Raw genomic sequence first — 18167 nt, forward strand, 5'->3', positions numbered from 1 at the left:
AAACCTGTATTCCGGTTATCTTGCTTTTGCGAGAACGGAGAGACTGGCGGCGTCGCCATCGTAAGAAGGCAAAGGACCTCCTACCACCGTGTCGAACCCCACGGAAACCGTTTCGAATGGATATGATCCTTCGACCGGGGATTTTTCGACGGACCCTCGCCGCGATAACGGGGCTATCTCGCCAGTTATCTGCGCGCGACACGACCTAGGGGATGGAGAATGTATTCTTTGTTCTCCTTGCGCTTTTCGTGATTCGTTCGCGCAGGCTCCTCTTATTATCGTTGAAACCGTAAAAGCCGAGGTTTTTCGTACGACCACGCGTTCTCGATACGCCGTTGTACCCGTTTCCTCGCCAATTTCTTTTTTAAATGTCCACAGTCGCTGCAACTTCGTTCAGATGTTAATCGTTCGATTAATATCTCTGCATCTACCGCGAGAGATTGCTTCGAAGAATTATTTCTGACAAGATGCGTTTCAATTAGAAAGAAATATCATAGCGATCTTATTTCTTACGATTATCACAGCTACGTGTAATAGGCATATTGTCAGACGACGTCGATTATTTTTGAGCAAATCGTCTTCTTCCACGATTAACAAATTTCTTAAATCGAAGAAAAATACGAAACATCGAATAGGAGTGTACGTTATGTTTCTATTTTTATCGCGTAAAACGGTATATTTATTATTCTATCAGTTATGCGTCAGAGGACAGTTATGCCGCTATCGATCTAACCTTAGTTTTACAACAACACCGACTCGAAGTCTCTTTTCTAAAATGTGCATTTTTTAAGTCGTGCCGTTATCAACGCGAAGCAGCGATACGCACGACTTCGCATTCCAACGTTGTATTAGCGTCTTCCTTCAAGTAGCACGAGTCCTTTTACGTATCGAAACAAGAGTGAGATCGAGTTACGAAAATCGGAGAATCGCGACAGAGTTAAACCCGCGATAGCTTTCCAAAGCCGACGTACAATGGTAAAATGGTATGGTCGTTGTCCATAATCGTCGAACTATTTCGTTGCTTGGCCAGTTCTCTATCTTGAAATTTTGTAACTTCTTGCAGTCGGTTGTAGTAGCGTTTAAAATACTGTCTTCACAGTTGGACGTCGCCACAGTCGTAGCATCTAAAATTTGTCTTGGAAATTGTGAATATCCATCGCTAGGACTAGTCGTTAATGCGATCAGAAGAAAAATACCGACCGCAGAGCGTCAATTTCTTAATAATTAAGAATTTCGTTTTCCCAACGACGAAGAAATTAAAAGCTTAATTTCTTCATCTTCGTCGCCTCTTTCAACGACGGTTCGTTTTTCTGAATTAAAAGTCAGATTATAAAACGATTGGAGAGAGATGCGCGAGTAACTTTCGAAGAAATTTCGCTCGTCGATTTCCAGGTCGTCGTGTTGGCGAATCCGGCGATCCGCCGATCGAAACTCTCGAATAGAAGGAATCCACTTCGAGTCCGATAAGTAATGGGGCATCGAGTGACACCTTAACCTGGATGACCGGTATGTACGCGCTGAAAACTCGCACGACTCGCACGCTGGATTAGCCGGTGGATGCGAATTGGTGAGATTCTAGCGCGCGCCTCATCCTCGGTGAAACAGTAGCGACCGGATGTCTAATGAGCAGAGACTCTCGTTTACTCGTTTCTCATTCTCTCTTGCCTCGTCTCTTTTCAAAGGTGCCGATCGTCTAGGTTCCCTCAATCTCTCGATGAGTCGAGAAATCGGACAACGATCCGCGCAAAAACTCGTCGGCTGACCTGTGACGAGAATCTTAACAATACCGTAATTTTTCTCTCGTTTTCACTGGCGAGACAGTCGCGATTAACTTGGACGCGGAGACATCCTTTCAACCTGTTCAACCGGATCCTTTTATCAGAAACTCTCGCAGAGAATCGAATTCATAGTTCGATGTACAGTATTATCGACGAAATTTTACAAGTCACACATTATAGTTCATCGAGAGTAATTACTTTTGCGTAATAACGCCGAGCTTGGCAATAAGACGAACGACGGTCCTGCAAACAATTTTTGACAACGTTTGACTGTATAATACGCGCGTGTGATCCTCTTTCGCGAATAACGAAGCGACCTACGAGCCTATAGGAAAACATCGCGCAGATATTTCACGCAATTTCATTTATTCCCGAGGAGTATTTCGTTTTTGGAGAGTGAAGTCACGATGCATCGCGGCGGAAATTTCAAAGGACATCGAACTTTTAATACGTTTCCTTTTTTTCGTTCGTCGTTAATGCGACATCGTAATATTTGCATATGTATTGAAATAAATGAAAACCAAAGAAACTTAACCTGCAAATAACGGTGATCTCGCAGAAGACACTCCGTGACCTACTTATTGCGAACTAAATTTTTCCTGTCTCGCGGTTCCCTCATCCTCCGCGTCCCGCTTTTAGTTTCGTTTAATTTTCTACCGAGTTCGAGAGCAAAATTCGATCGATCGTCATCGTAGACGAGACATTTGAGTTTAGCATTTCGTTGACGATGGACAAAGGTGAAAAAAGGCGGGATTAGCCGCGGCTGTGGACACGGCGAGTAGAATGTTTTTAAGGAACCGCGTGTGTCACTGCGAAACGAGCATAATATCGGGCTGCGTTATCGTCGGATGCACTTTGGGCTCGCAATTCGGTGCCCCACTCAACGGTACAAAGAGTTCGTTTACCCCGTTTAGACGTGTGAGCGAGGCCAGCTGCTATCGGTCGATTCATGCGCGACATTCGACGGGAACCGACCGAGACGACGAGAAACCGACGAAGCAAGAGAGAGGGAAAGCCGGCAGAGCGACGAGATAAAGCTGAATTTAAGGCGCGATCGGGGACCCTCTCGAGAACAAACAGAACTGCGACGTCTAGACGATCGTCGCAGATATACAGGGTGTTAATAAATATCGGGGGACATCTTAGCCAGATCGATTCTACGCGTCAAAACAATGAAAGAGATGCGCGACACCTATCGTGCTCGATGAGGCTTAAGAAGATTTTAGCTGTACCCTCTCTTTCATCCGAAACTCGCCGAAACACCTTACAATTACGGTTAACGATCGGCGATTCTTCAAATAGGATAATTGGGTAGAAATATCTGGGTCAGCTTCAACGTCTCGACCTTGTCCCGTTCTTTTATTCTTTTTCTCATTTTTAAGGTCATCTACGATCAAATCGTAGCTTTCCAATGGAAGATCGCTCGATCCTTGGAGGCTGAAATTTCATCCCACGCGAATTTCCTTTCGATATTATTCTGCGCCGTCGTGTTGTTTCGTTTTTATCTCGCGTTATGCGGGCGAAGCTCGATGAAAATATGAAACTATCGGTATACTCGATGATTTCTCGTCTCTATCTCGTAGTAAAGATTTTCCGAAAATCTATCAGATTCAGATCGCGAGCTAAGCGATACCGCGATGTAAAATATTCGAGGTCCGCGGCAGGGTTAAAATTCAACCTTGAACTTTGCACAGAACGATCAAACTTGTTGCATGTTATGAGACACTACGAGTCTTTAACGCTGAAACTATCGATCTTTCGCTTAACCGTACGTCGTACATAGCTAATTAGAACGAAAGCAGTAGAATTGAGTTGGGAATGAGTCTTGCTCAGGAGAATTCTTACGATCGATTAAAATTCAATGAATCGTCGTTGCTCGATTCAGACAACGTCCGCTTCCCTCTTTGTCGCACGGAGTACAACTTGGCTTAACAAAAAAATGTCATAAGCGAGCCGAGTAGAGGTATCGCGAAAGGGCAAGCGTGAGGTTACGAGAGTAAGGCGTTATCTGTATTTTGCGATCGGCGGCGACGTTGCTCCATTTTCTCCGGCCGCTCTGATTGATTTCGTAACGCATTCAGCAACACTAGCGGAAGAGCAACGTTTTTCCCCGACATTTGAAATTTTATCGTCCGATAACGTCTCGGCCAGGTTGGTCGACCGGGCAAGTCCGGATATTTGACGGAAGACGATTTATTTTCGGATCGAGCAAAGTGAACGCGAAAGCGGTTCTCCGGTCGATGAAGTAACGGCGAGGAGGAAGACCGCGTGGGAGTCGATCCGTAAACCAGTTTCTTGTTTTAACGCGTACGTACGCCGAGGAGAGAGACAAAAAAAAAGGAACGGGGTTTCGAGTGCGACTTCTCGGTGTTGTTGTCTCATTAGCATCCTCGGAACAGCTGATCGTCGAAGAATCGTCGATCGCTTTCGCATCGATTGTTTTCCACGGAAACTGTATGGTCACCGCGAAGGCGGATATCGGTGTGTAGGCGACACGTAGCTTCGGTACAACGCAATTCCACGGCCACGGATTCCCGTATTCCCGCATGCACGCCGAATGTAACAAGATCCGGCGCAAATAAAAGTCCAACATGGCAGAGCTACCGCAACGCTCGAGTCACGCGAATGCAGTGATATATAAAGCCGAGTCTTGCAAGTTTTAACCCCTTCGAGTTGATTCTTGCATCAACGACGAATGCCGTTGGTTGAAATGGAAAGGAATGACCCTCGCCGAACAAGGGTCTGAACCACGTTTAGTATATTTTGGGAGAAGGGCGGTTTTTACGTTGTTCGATGAGCTTCCATACAGTCAGCGTGCTTGTTGCGTTCAACGTTACATCGCCTTCTGACGAAATACATACGTATCTGCAACCTGTGTGTACTAAAACGATCGATAACGACGGTGCAAGCATACCGTACCGATAATTACCAACTTGGACGAAAATTTACTACGGATCTTTCGCTATGGCTGATCATTCCCAAGAGGAATGAAACGATATCTACGTAAAAAAAAACGGGTTATTGTTAAATAAACGTATTTTTCTTCGACGCACACTACGTGCAAAAGATCGGCGACTCGAGTAACAAGTTAACTCGTTAACGGGTTAACGACACCAAGCGAGCGTATGTAGATCGTACGGTATAATTGAAAAATGTCTTAAGCTTCGGACGAATATGAAAGAATCTTTGTTGGTACGCGTGATTCCTTATTTCAACGCTGTATCAAACTTATTTCGCGATGATACTAAAAATCTGTTTACTTGTCGAAACAAAAGCCAAAAGATCGAGCATGGAACGAACATGGAAGAACCGCGGCGTATTTAAAGCAAGATCGGTATGAATTACGTAGCAAGAATGGACACGGTCGATGAATCTCTCCGGTCGAAGAAGACGAAAGCTAGCGGTTCGTCGAGTTTATCGCAACGGAATTGACTGCTGGTCGATCGTCGACGCAACGACACGGTAGACACGGTAGACACTGTGAGCTGGTGGACACGATGCGCGTCGAATGACGTTATCACCGCCGAAATAGCGTATCGATAAGGTCGTCTCTCGGACGCGTGGCCAATGACGCGCACGTCTGTTCTCGATAGAATTCCATTAATCTGGCTTACGACGATCGTTCGGCATGCGTCGGTTGCCGGGACGCGCCGGCGGGGGCGTCTTTATTCCCGGTGTAATTAATTCGAGCCCGGGCCTGACGAAATAATGCAATCTTATCGAGCCGGCGGACACGTGAGTACTTGTTAGTTGCTGTCAGATAACGCGTATTTTGGCGGCTAGAGATAAGCGGCTCATTTCGATTTCAGGAAAAACGACCCGACGAAAACATGCACTCGAGGATCGTTTTTCGTCCGTTATCTCAGAATCGATATGTATTGTTTATTATTAGACTGCGCGCATTTTCACGCGCATATCGATAGGTTTCCGCGCGTAGAGGCGCACAGAATGCGCGTCACATATTTCATGAAAAAGGTCCGAGTTTATATACCCAGGTGTCATTGGTTTTTTCACTTCTTAATTACAAGATTAAAGTCGCATGCATCCACCGAGGCAATTAGTGACCAGAGTGAGAATAATCAGTGGGACAAACGCGTATCTACGATAGACGGTAAAAACTGGTATTGGTTTAGGAAAGGATACAGCGAGAAGAATAACGAATTTGCGTAAATATTCTGCGATCTGTTTATTAATTTCTTTATTTGTCTCAAGTACGGGAATAAGTTAGCATCGGTGTGCGAAAGGTTGTGGTGTAGTAAGATATTGTACACAAGAAGATGCAACTTCGATAAAAAATAAAAGAGACGTGCTCCGTAAGTTTCACAAGATTTTCGATAAGATTCCTACAATTAGAAATGTCAATTTAGTTATCGCATATTCAACAATCGTATCGTAATATTTTCTACCAGGTATACGTGTTTATACCTAGCTACGATAAGGAACAAAGTAATCGATTATCAAAAATCAGACTTTTTCTTTCCCCCCGTAAACTTGCAATTAAATTACAGAGAGAAACAAGTATCCGGACGCTTTAACTTACTATAAATACGGTGCATATCAACGGAAGAATAGACAGTTTCAGCGAGATTATCGATAAGTCGAACTTTTAACTGATTCGAGAATGTCTTCCGTCCGTAATCTACGATCGCTATCGTTTCGTGCGAAAAAGAAATTGCTCGAAACGAGAGATAACGTAAGTTCGTAGCTAAATCGTATCTGCGTGTTTTTTTAACGTGTCATTGACACGCGAAATGCATCGGCAGCAGGCAAATAAGCCGTCGTTATGCTCGCGCGTTGCATGCCGATTGTTCTCGCCAAAATAATAGCGTTATCGATAAACCGGGAGAAAACAAACAACGAAATCTACGGGCGTATCTACGTTGCACGCAGCACGGCAGAAAATGATAATGCAACGACGCGGCGCGTCTGCAGTCTGAAGAAAATCGACGAACGAAACGTCCTGTGCACGGTCCAGATAGATGGGATCTACGAATCGACGCGATACAGCGACGATTAGCGAAATCGATGTTACAACATCGCGCGATAACGTCCAGACCATACGTCCAGAACGCGACGTTCCATTAGATTGCGAATAAAGATTTTCTGGTTCTCAGTAGGTCGCGCAGTAGGAATTTCGTTCTTCTTTTCTTTTTTATCAAAAGATATACGCGCACGAAAAATATATTGCCTTTATTGACAATGTTGGCGACGTAATCGAAGCGTCGATGCGATTACGCTGTACGTAGCAGAGTTATCAAAATGGTTGTGCGAAACAAAGGAAAACAGAAGTGGCTACTGAAACGTACTGTAGCCTAATTTCTCTTAGGATCCTTATGGAATATATAATAAATCGAAGGAATAAAGTGCGAAGAATTTATAAATTGCCTGAGTCCCATCCGCGAGACCGCTTTTACGCAACAGTTTCTGCATGCGGACGTATTTGCGTTTTCTAGTCAAACAGTGCAACTATATAGAATTAAATATAAACAAACCTTTTTAAGAACTATTGCAATTAATAAACTAACAAGCTACCATCCATTCGCACAATCCAGCACTTTATTTTATAAATTCTTGTTGCAGACAAGTCGATTTATCATTTTTCCCCAACTTTTTCACAAATTCGTTCTACGTATTTTGAGTCAGTATCCTCTGTACGTGTACAATTTTTATAAGATCTACGATATTTATAAACAAAGATGCATTCACTCTTCTTGCAGACAGCCGCTCGATCGTTAATTTACTATTTTCCCGTAGCTGTCGAAAGTAACTTTTGCAAATACTTTCTACATACGGTAAAGCTCCATTTATCCGACAAGACGCGGTGTCGGATAACTGGATCAGTCGGATAAAAGGAATTCCGCTGTTTCTCTCTTCGTTCGCTATTTGTCATTCGTATAGTTGCAGTTAATTTGCATGTAACAGGACTTTGCTAAGCCGAAATTTGAGAATGCCAAGGCGTGTAAACTACTATTCGTATAAGCCTTTTATTCGTAAGCGTGACCTAAAGTCGGATAATAAGAGTCGAGGAACGTAAATTCGGTAAATTGGGCATTGCGAGGAGATCGGTTCGAGTAAATGGATTTCTATCGTACGTCGATCCAATATCCTGTACGAGTAAGTTTTTTTATGAGATCAGCAAGCGTCCTAATATTTGCGAATTGCATCTATCGAACGCGGAACGAAAGTCTTGGTCGTCTAAAAGGAAGCTGACGAACACGATCCGACGACCTATATTTTTCCGTTTCAGAGGGAAGCTAGGAAATTGGTGGCGCGTATCAAAGCGAGATCGAATCTCGCGAAAGGATCGATGAAGCGCCGATGTTGGAAGATCGCGGCACGCATCGAGAGCCGAAATGCAGGAGTGACGGGAAAGCAGCGGCGGAGGCGCAGCTCGCAGATTTTGGACCACCCTGTAGCGGAGAAGTGAGGTAGGTTAGTGAATCGACGGGTGTTATCTGGATGCACGGAACGTGCAGACGGCCAGTACGGAACAACATGTCCGAGTCAGCGAAACAGAGACACTTTAAGCAAAGCTGGCGAATCAGCTTGGCGGGCGGCACTTAAAGCGCACTTTCCACGCACGAGGTGCAGTTTCCTCCGGCGTGCACGCGATACCGAGTTCAACGACGGCGGCTCCTCGACGGCCCTAAACGGCCCATTTTCGTAGAAACTAGAGACGGTGAATCGTCGACCGGTTAAGCCACCGAATAAAAGTGTGTTGCAGCCGGGGCGCGTGTGTTGGAAACGTTAAGATCGCGAAACGGCTGAGCGCGTCTAGACGCTGACGATCCTCGAGCTGACTCGTAGGAAACGTTCCCTCCACGCGTATATTCGACTTCACGGATTTTCGACCACGCGCGCATCGCCTTTCTTTCTTATTCCCTTTTTTCCTTTCTCTTCTTCCTTCTTTCCTCTGTTCTCGGCTGGTTCACCGTCCTTTTCTTGTTTTAAGGCAACGCGATAACGACGGACGGTGCATCTTTGACGCGAACAACCGGCTCGATATCGAACTCGGTGAAAATTATCGGATGCCAGATAACCCTTTTTACCAGCTAGCTCTTATCGTTTATCGGATGGTACTTAAAGTGCGATAGCCATCCGAGTGCAGTTTTCGTAGTGTGCGCGGCGACCGGCAAATTTTGTCTCCGGCGGTCGGATACCGATTAGTGAAATCGTTCCTTATATTTTAAGTACGTTGTTTTCACAGTCGAGCCGTTCGGGAGTGAATAACCTGTAACAATAGTTTCGGTGGACGCGCGTGCAAGCGAAGGAACGCGGCAAGTGGCGACCGATAAAGCCGTATCCGACGCATAAATCAACCTTTACATTGAAAACAATAAATTTCTGTGAATCGAGGCAACGAAAACAAGTCGCCGGCAGGAAGGAATCTGAGAAACCGTGGCGCGATGCGCTCGTCTTCGGTGTCCACTCGTTAAACGTACGGTGGCACGAGCATCGATCGATGGGGGATTATTTTTATCACGATCCAGTGAATTCCACGAGTTTTCGTCGAGCGTGTGCGGACGTCGAGCGGAAAACGAAGACGGGTCCCGACAATACCTGCCTCGAGTCGTTGCAACCTATCAAGCGACAGGCCGTTGAATAACGCGAAAACGTGGAATTTTACGCGAACTGGGTCGGTTCTGTTTCGGCCTGCGATCAGCCAGAAGCTCGCAGCTGTGCATACAACTGGAATCAAGTGAGTACAACTTTGCTATTGCATCGAGCACGCGATATCCCGCGTTTACGACCAAGTTTCCGCGCGGCAAACGAGAACTACGGTTGAAAATGGTCAGCCTTGCGTATGTGAGAATCGCTTTTCAAATTTATCGCACGTACGAAACAACGGAAGAAGTTCGTACTTATAATGTCGTCCGAAACTATAAGCACCGTATAACAAGTATACTATGACACGTGATAGGTTTCGCGTGTTGTCGCGTCTTACGTCGTTAGGAACCATTGAAAGAGTAACCAAATGAACGACGTCTACATGCTTACCTTGGTTCGCAAGGTGGTCATTTCCAAGTCATCTTCTGTAAGGATAATCGCATATCGAATGCGAGAACACGATATTCGCTATATGTCACGGACGATAATCCATAAGAGGTATATTTTGTACGAAGCATTCTCGTTGTACTCGCGTGTACGATCAATTTCTGAAACGCGTACAAGTGCCACGTATTCCTTTTCTGCGTAGTCCGATCGAATACACGGGATTCGCTCGATATAAAAATAAAAAAGAGAGAGACCATTTTGTCCGTACAGCGACTAAAGGCTGGACGAAACGTTGCCATTGGTTTTGGCAATTGGGAATAACAAAGTGCGAGCCAACGCGTTGGTTAACGGAGTATTTATGGCCTTAGCCACCGTTTCTCCGAAACGGTGCTTCATGACTCGCGTTTAAAACTGCTGACGATTTCAGCGCGCCTGTCTCATAAGCCGCGCGTATTCGAATTTACAGAGGCGAGAAACATTCGAGACGAAGATAACGAAGCACGTTCCGATGCGCGCTGAAAAAAGACGATAGTCGGATAAAGTTGCACCGACGCGTCGGCGAATTCGATTTTACGCGTCAAGATTCGTCGCGTGTAGTCGCGTTCGCTTATTATCGGCGAGTATTGACTCACCTGACCGTCGCGGCTGAGTCAGAGTTGCAGATTGTCATGCGATGCATCGTCGATCGCCGCTCGAAACCGCGTTGAATGAACGCGATCCTACGCTGTGTTGGTATAATTTTGTCGATATTCGCGCGTACATCGACGAATGGCCCGGTTCGAAACCATTCAGCCAAGCCCGATTCCGTTCGCGTCTGGCGTGTACGGTGCACACGCGTGCACGCGCGAGTTGCTACGCGTTGGGATAGGTCGTCGTGTTCGTTAGGACAGAGGGCGCTTTGTTCCAAGAGTGCCTCGAGCGCGTAATCACCACGCCGGTCCACTCTTCCACGTTCCTGCCATACGCACGTTTATGTCTTTCTCTGTACACGACCATTCGTCCCATCGTTCGCAAGACCAGACCTATCGGCAATTTTTTCTTCCACCACGAGATTCGTTCCGTGCCTCTTTCGAATCTTTGGATTTAGAGGAGCTGACGAGCGACTTTCACGCGAGTTTCAACAATCGATCAGATTACGTAGGGAAATGTATGCACGCGCGTGCAGCGTACTCGCGATTAGATACAGTAACAGCTATAGACGTTAGAATATTTGTCGATACGTAGAACAGATTCGATGTTTCTCAATGACTTTATTTTCTACTTGTTTTACGAGTACGTTACTTCGCTCGGCTCGTTCGTGTCTTGCGATTCGATCGAATCAGAAGATCTTCGCAATTTTTCATCTTTGTAAATATAGTTAAAGAAACGAAATCTAAACAGAAGCTTTCTTTCTACCGGGTATTAGCGCTGTTCTTGAGTATTATGACATTTGTGAAATTTAATTTCCTTTTAAAAGGACACTGTTATCGATATATTTGGAGGATCAACTGCTAATCGATAATAGAATTAGCAGATCCGATGCAGGCCTACTTGATCGAAAAAGTGACTTGAAATCGATCGGTAGCTTACGATATACGATACTCGATAAATCATTTATATTCAAGTTTCCCGACAAATGTAACGCATGGACGTTGTAATATTTACGGCGATTATTACGTCTCGTACGTTTCAGCGTACTGTACGGTCATCGCGCATCTGGTAACGAGCGTTACTTAGCCGTTAGACGCGCGTTGCTCTTCCCTCTGCAACGCAGTGTAACGACACTGGAGGGAAAAGATCCGCGTCTTATTCGAAACTTGTCACCATGCCCTTGCGCAACCTCCGTCGGAATCGAAGAATTATTCGGCTTGACATGGACGGTAGCGGCGATTGTTCGCGAAAACAGATTGTTCTTCTGACCCCGTATCCGAACAGTGGTTGGCGCAAATAATCGAGAGGGTCGCGGTTCGTGAATCAGCCGGTAGCGCGCACAATATACGAATACAGAGAGTGCGGGCCATTGAAAGGCAGCGAGGCAAACGAGAGAAGAAGAGGGTGAAACTAAAAAGGATAAAAAGAGGAGGAGGTGAAACGGGAGGATTGGGAGGGGAGAAGAGAGCGAAAGAGGAGGAAACGGGAACGTGAACGCGAACGAGAGTGAGAGCTCGGAGCAGCCGTATTTTCGGGTGACCGTGGCCCTGCCCTCGGCACTGGATCGTTTGTGTGCCACTCGGTGCATTCTACCGACACACAGCCAGGAACAAGCCCGCGTGCGTGCAAGTACGATGCACCACACCGTTGCATTTATATTTGGCTGGGAGGGCGTAGTGGGTTCGGTGGTTTGAAACGTGCGCTCGCGTTTATATCCGTGCGTGTCTGTCCGCGTCTGCGTGACCACGTTACACACACACAGACATACATACGTACGTACACGAACGTGCATACGCTGCTTTTTGCATGCGCGCACCAGAAGAAAGAGAGAGAGAGAGAGAGAGTGAGAGAGAGAGAGAGAGAGAGAGAAAGAGAGAGAGAGAGAGAGAGGGAGAGGGTCAGTGGTTTCGTCGGTTTTATTATTCGGCACTGTACGCCAACTTAACCTAGGTCAGTGTGGTAAAAAAGCTACACGTTCGGCGAGTTCGCAGTACGGGCGGAGTGCATCAAAGCGAGAAGGGGCAACGGGAGAAAAAGAAGGAAGCGACGCGACGTGTGTGCGTGCTTCGTACTGTTGCCAGCGTAAGCGCCCTCGTACTTATGCACGCTCGCGACAAATAATCGTGCGCGACACATCCGCTGCCGAACCGGCCTGTTCGATGCAACTCGAACGCTCGCTCGTACGTTTTTCGCTCTCCATTACATTTTTCGTAATCTAATCTCTTCATTTTAAGTCATAGATACGGCTCTTGTAATCGTATCTGAAAGTGTTTTCACGTTCGCAATGAAAACGTTGTTCACTTCGCTGCGATGTAATTGGCAAAAAAAAAAAAAAAAAAAAAGAAGAAAAGAAAAAATGCAGAGGACAGAGAAAATAACAAAGCACAAAGGGGAAAAAACGAACGATTCGCGAGATTCGCGATAGCGTGAAACAATGTGCTGTTCGATATCTTCTCCGCTTACGTACAAATGTGTAAAATACGCGTTTATTGCGAACATTACGTTACACGTAAATATTTCGCATCGGGAAAAATTACTCGCGCTGCCCGCCAATTTCCATTCTACGACAATCTGCTACGCTAAAAGGAGAATTCAAGGAAAGCAGAGAGGTGGAGGTGGTGCGAAACGAAGGTTGAACGGTCGATCGAGAGTGGCAAAGTGCCGAAAGCTCGAAAGCGCGGAGTGGTAGTAGGAGGAAAAGCGTGAGAGGGAAAGAAAGCCGGCGGGGACGAGGAAAAAGGGTGAGAGAAGGACGGTAGAAAAGGGGTGGAAGCGGGAGTTGCAAGGACCACGAGCATAGATGGGGTCGGTAGTTTGGCCAGTTAGCCGGGTTTAAAACAGCTGCCAAATTTCCCTCTCGGCCGGGAGAGTGAGAGTGACCCATCGAGAGCGAGTGTGTTCCACATCGTGTTTCGCAGCGATACAAGCCGGCGCAGCCGGCTGCACATGCACATGCACATGCACCAGCGTACGAACACGTAGCCACGAGCATGTACATGCACCGATGCAGGCGGTCGAGCTATTTGTGCGCATCCATGCGCGCGCTCCTACATAAGCGTCTATGTGTATGCACTGTACTATACCCAACTATGTAGGTGTATGAACGAAAGCGTAGCACCCATCCGTGAGTACGTACGCCGTTGCACGTGTGCAACCTACATGTAACCGTGCAAATGGCGTACACACACGAAAAAGCACGTGGCAAGTTTCGAACGCGTTCACGGGAACATCGACCAAACGAACGAAGTATGAGTGAGTATCCGAACATTGGGTACGAGGGTGTGTAGGCGCGTCTGTGTTTGCTTCGTATGTCGCTGGTTACAACTCGAATACATGCGCACGGACGACGCGACGCTTCGCAGGCGTCTCGGTGTCTGCATGCATATCAGATGCATCCACTGCACGCCGATTCGAGACTAGACTACGCTTACCGAAAGACGTAACTCGTGAGGATTGTTAGAATTTTCCGTAGAGGTTTTTGATGCATTCTCCGATCCGCGCTGAGATGTGGTTCGATCGTAAGTCACCGTGGCTAGATCGTAAATAAATTTTGGAATTAGAAAACTCGTCAAACTGACGGGTTTCAGGATCGCTGGTTCTGTGATTAGGCAAACCGCGTACCTAGATGTACCTGAGATATTTGATGTTAATATTTATAGGAATAGAACTGCGATTATATGCGTATCTATCTATTTTGGGTGAATGAAAGGCGTGGAGCTCGGAAGAATGATTCATTGGCTATACCAATGTCGTGTAAATATTCCTTTGTTGTGGAAACCTTTTCGAAGCTGAGGAAATAATTCGATCGTTATTAAACTGCGGATGTTCGTACAAATTCATATTTTTATGAACACGAATAAACAAAGATAGAATCTAAATCGAGCTTTTTCACGCCCTTTAAACGTCATAACAAATACGCAACTTTGAATATTATGTATATCGTTAAATGTTACGCGCCTTGTGTATATTTTTCCATATTTACAGTTTCCATAAATGCATAAAAATGCACACTCTACTATCGCCGCTATATCGTAACAAGAAAACTGTGTTTCGTCGATCGTAGATTTTTACAACGAAAGGATATCTGTGCAACATCAGTCATTTTAGTAAAAAAAAAAAAAAAAAAAAAAAAACTGACTGACATTGATTTGCTTCTGAGCTCTTCGTATCGCTTTAATTATAATCCTCTACGTATAATAATACTTGGTAGACACATACTACAGGTCGGTAGTTGTAATCTTAAAGCATCGAGAAACAGCGAAACACTGTTTGATTGAAGAAAGCTGAAGTCTTTAATGCATAGGATCAAACAGATAGGCTGTAACAAGACGATGCGTGAGACTCCGCTATTTTATGCACTCGTATAATATTTCTCCTTTATTTCCCTTCATTGATCTAATTGTCCGTGACCGGTAGAACTCTCGTGTCATAATCGATCGACAAGATGAAGATAGCTCGTAAATTCTTCCGTCTCTCGCTTCTCGACCCAAACTCCGTCCGAAAAGTTCATTTTTCCTTAGTGAAACACTACCTTAATCCTTTCAATTGATCTGCAGCGGACAGCGTATCAAAATAACGTAGAATTTAATACCACGAATTTGGAGTATAATTATTTCCTTGTCATTAAGATTTCTTGCGTTCTTGGTATCAGATGCAAAGAACACACGTTTTGAATTTTTTCCAGGAAATAAATATCGATCATGGCGTTACATGCAATTACAGCTAAGATGTGAAATTTATACTACCATTGTATATATTATCTGCCTCGTGCTGTGTTCTCAGCGAGTTGAACAATAGCTGACGGAAAGGTACCACGAAACATTTTCAATCGAAACTACATTCACGAGAAAGATACGTTTAACTGTACAGCCTATATCGAATGTTTATTGGCGTTTTATAATTAACAAATTTCCTCGACCTGCAGAAAGAATGGTTGTCGACGACATACACGAATGTAGAATTTTTCGGAAAAACTGAAAAATCCCTTCACTTGTTAAACGAAGCGTGAAATCAAACATCAGAATTCAAGCAGAATGTGGCAGATCGAAGCGGAATAAAGATACGTAATACGATATACGTCAACCATGTACCTAATATGTATAACCAGCTATAGAGTAGTATGCACATGTAGCATCGATATCGGTCGTGTATGTGGCGAATGTCGTGAATAAGTGGCTCGATACTCCTTGTGTCGTGGCTGAAAGATTCGTCGGTTCCGTAAGTAGAGCGGAACGTCGTAGGCCACGCAATACTTTCGGCGCACCTGTCGAACGACATTCGGAAGCGTCGAGTTCACGGATGCAAAAGTTGAGAGTCGCTGAGGTTTACTATACGCGTTCGACGGAAAGTAGAGAAGCCCGAAATGCACGGACACTGGCAGTTTCTGGGACTAGAGCAACAAGTAGTAACCGCGTTTATATCGGCGCCGTTGGCTACGTAGTGGATGCACAGTAGGTATTAGTATATATGTAGGTGCATATATAACGTAACCGAATATATAGGTCGACTGGAACGCGACGGCAGCTGACGCAGCAGCGGCAGAGCCGCAGCCAGTTTAAAGCGCAGTCAGTTACCCCCGAAAATTTTCCAAGTCGTACGAAGTGGGGGTAGTCCGTTGACTAGCGGCAAACCACCTCCGAAATACATAGAATGCAGCATGTACCCGTGGCCGCTCTCTCTCTTATATACCTTACTCTATCTACATATGCTACTGTCGATCGCGTCCAATGTCGCGCAGCAACAGTTTGCCAGCAGCACGCGCAAAAATCCTGGCGAAAATTTTTACCGGTGGCGCTTTACGTTAGCCGTAGCCGGTGCATTCGATTCGCTCTCGCGTAGAAATTACACCGCCACCGGGACCTTCTATATAGCCGTTCAGTTTCTATTATACCGTTCAATTTGTTCCGTTTTGCGAGCGTAGGCATCGCGCACGCTTGATTATCGATAAATCGATTAAACATCGACGTTCAACATCGACTCGCGTTATCGAAAATATTCAACAAAATTATCATTGGCTCGATTACCATAAAGGCGTGATTACAATAGAGACAGAGAGAATTACACGAGCGGACGTAACTAAAATCGGCAGGGGAATAAAATGCCTCGTTGCAAACTGGTCAAAGCTAAAATCAGGTTCATGTTGCATTGAATTTCCAGTGAATTAAGCGCGCCGAAGGCCGTCTCTCTTACTCACTCACACACACACTCTCTCTCTCTCTTTCTCTCTCTCTCTCGATCTCTTTTTCTCTCTCTCCGCGCTCTTCGATAATTTTCGGGAAATTAGCCGTTAATAACGACGAAACGCGGTTAACCGAGTCTTTTCGCGAACAAGCCCGACGATTAAGCGCGTTATTCGATTAAACGTCAATTAAATACGTTCGCGTACCGGTGTTGGGGGGTGTAGTGGATAGAACGACGCCGATCAAACCGTTGGAACTACCATGTTTCATTACCGTGATACACGTATCATCGATACGCGGTTCACCCCGGTTTCCAAGAAACGACGAAAATCATTGCGAGCGTCCGTCCGGTCGTTGACTTTATTTGTACCTGTGCCAAGCGGCGACCGACGTCAAGCCGGCACCTACTACTACGATATGTAGATGCCACGCTGTACATATGTACGCGCGGCTCGTACCTCGCGCAACAAGTAGGTATCGCCAAAATATGGCCAGACGACCGGCGGAAGAGCCAACGCGAGAGACGAGAGAGGAAACGATGCTTCCCCGTTCTCCAGCTTTTCCTATTCCTCTCGCGATTCGGCAGATTCTGGATTTTCAACGACGTGTAACGCTACGTGGAATGCGCCAGACCTTTAACCTTAAACCTTAACATTTCTGAGGGCTGGAACTATCGAGCAGTTCATAGAAAAATCGAGCAGGTTGAAATCTACGAGATGAATCTACGTAAAACACGAAATAAAATTTATTTTACTTTTGAAACACAGTCGTCGTGTTTCGTTCCGTCCTCCTTAAGATACAGTGGCAAACGAAAGAAAATTTATAGGATAAAAGGGCGTAAGTTTTACGATAAGTTAAACGATAAATTAAATTTAATGACAAAGCGATAATTTTGCAAAACGGATTTATATTTAATAAGAGCAACGAGTAAACGTATTTTCCTTGAACGACTTACTTTCCCGGACTATACTCTCCATCGTACGTCTGTCTTTAACCCGAAAAGAACACCAATCGTGGTGTTGCCAAGTGCTAGCAGAGTGGAAAATTAACTTAATTCCTAGACGTATGACCGGGTGCGCGCACGAGTATACCGAGAAAGTTTGCCGAGTTATCAGTGCATAGAATCGTTGGCGCCGCTCCAACTAATTACAAATTAGTTACAAAGCTTGCCGAGATTCGACTTTATCGATTCGTAATGACGCGTTTAACCTCATCGGTCCGATATATAGGGGATCGATCCGCGTCTTGCCTTTGCAGAGACTAGATCTGCCCGTGTCTCTCTTGGCCGCTTTCTCTCGCTCTGTTTGCCCTTGCACCTACCGAGGAATTATGGCAAACCTTTCCACTCGCATTCCTCGCGAATCGCAGCTAGGATTCGACGATCTCCAGTCTCACGATCTTCTACACGATTTGAATGCAGCGAACGTTCCCGCCAACGTTTGCGTACCGAGACTGTTAAAATTACGTTTCAACAATTTCGATCTCGATCTCCAGCATTTCGATTTTGTTCGCCAGGGTTAAGGTTTCCTTTTAACTTCAACAAATGTCCCGTGGAACGTTAAACGAACGTTTAAAACGGTCGCGA

The 18167-nt window shown here is 45.5% G+C and overlaps 1 protein-coding gene across 1 annotated transcript in view; it reads left to right on the top strand.

Annotated features, from left to right (window-relative positions):
• Positions 1-8222: 8222 nt before the first annotated feature.
• LOC126869961 (mushroom body large-type Kenyon cell-specific protein 1) overlaps positions 8223-18167 on the top strand; it is a 90344-nt gene continuing 80399 nt past the window's right edge. Inside the window, exon 1 of the mRNA XM_050627196.1 lies at positions 8223-9477. The gene's annotated coding sequence lies outside the window, so the exon portion shown is untranslated. The remainder of the gene's footprint in view (positions 9478-18167) is intronic.

The sequence above is a fragment of the Bombus huntii genome, chromosome 10, assembly GCF_024542735.1.
Source record: "Bombus huntii isolate Logan2020A chromosome 10, iyBomHunt1.1, whole genome shotgun sequence".
NCBI lineage: Eukaryota > Metazoa > Arthropoda > Insecta > Hymenoptera > Apidae > Bombus > Bombus huntii.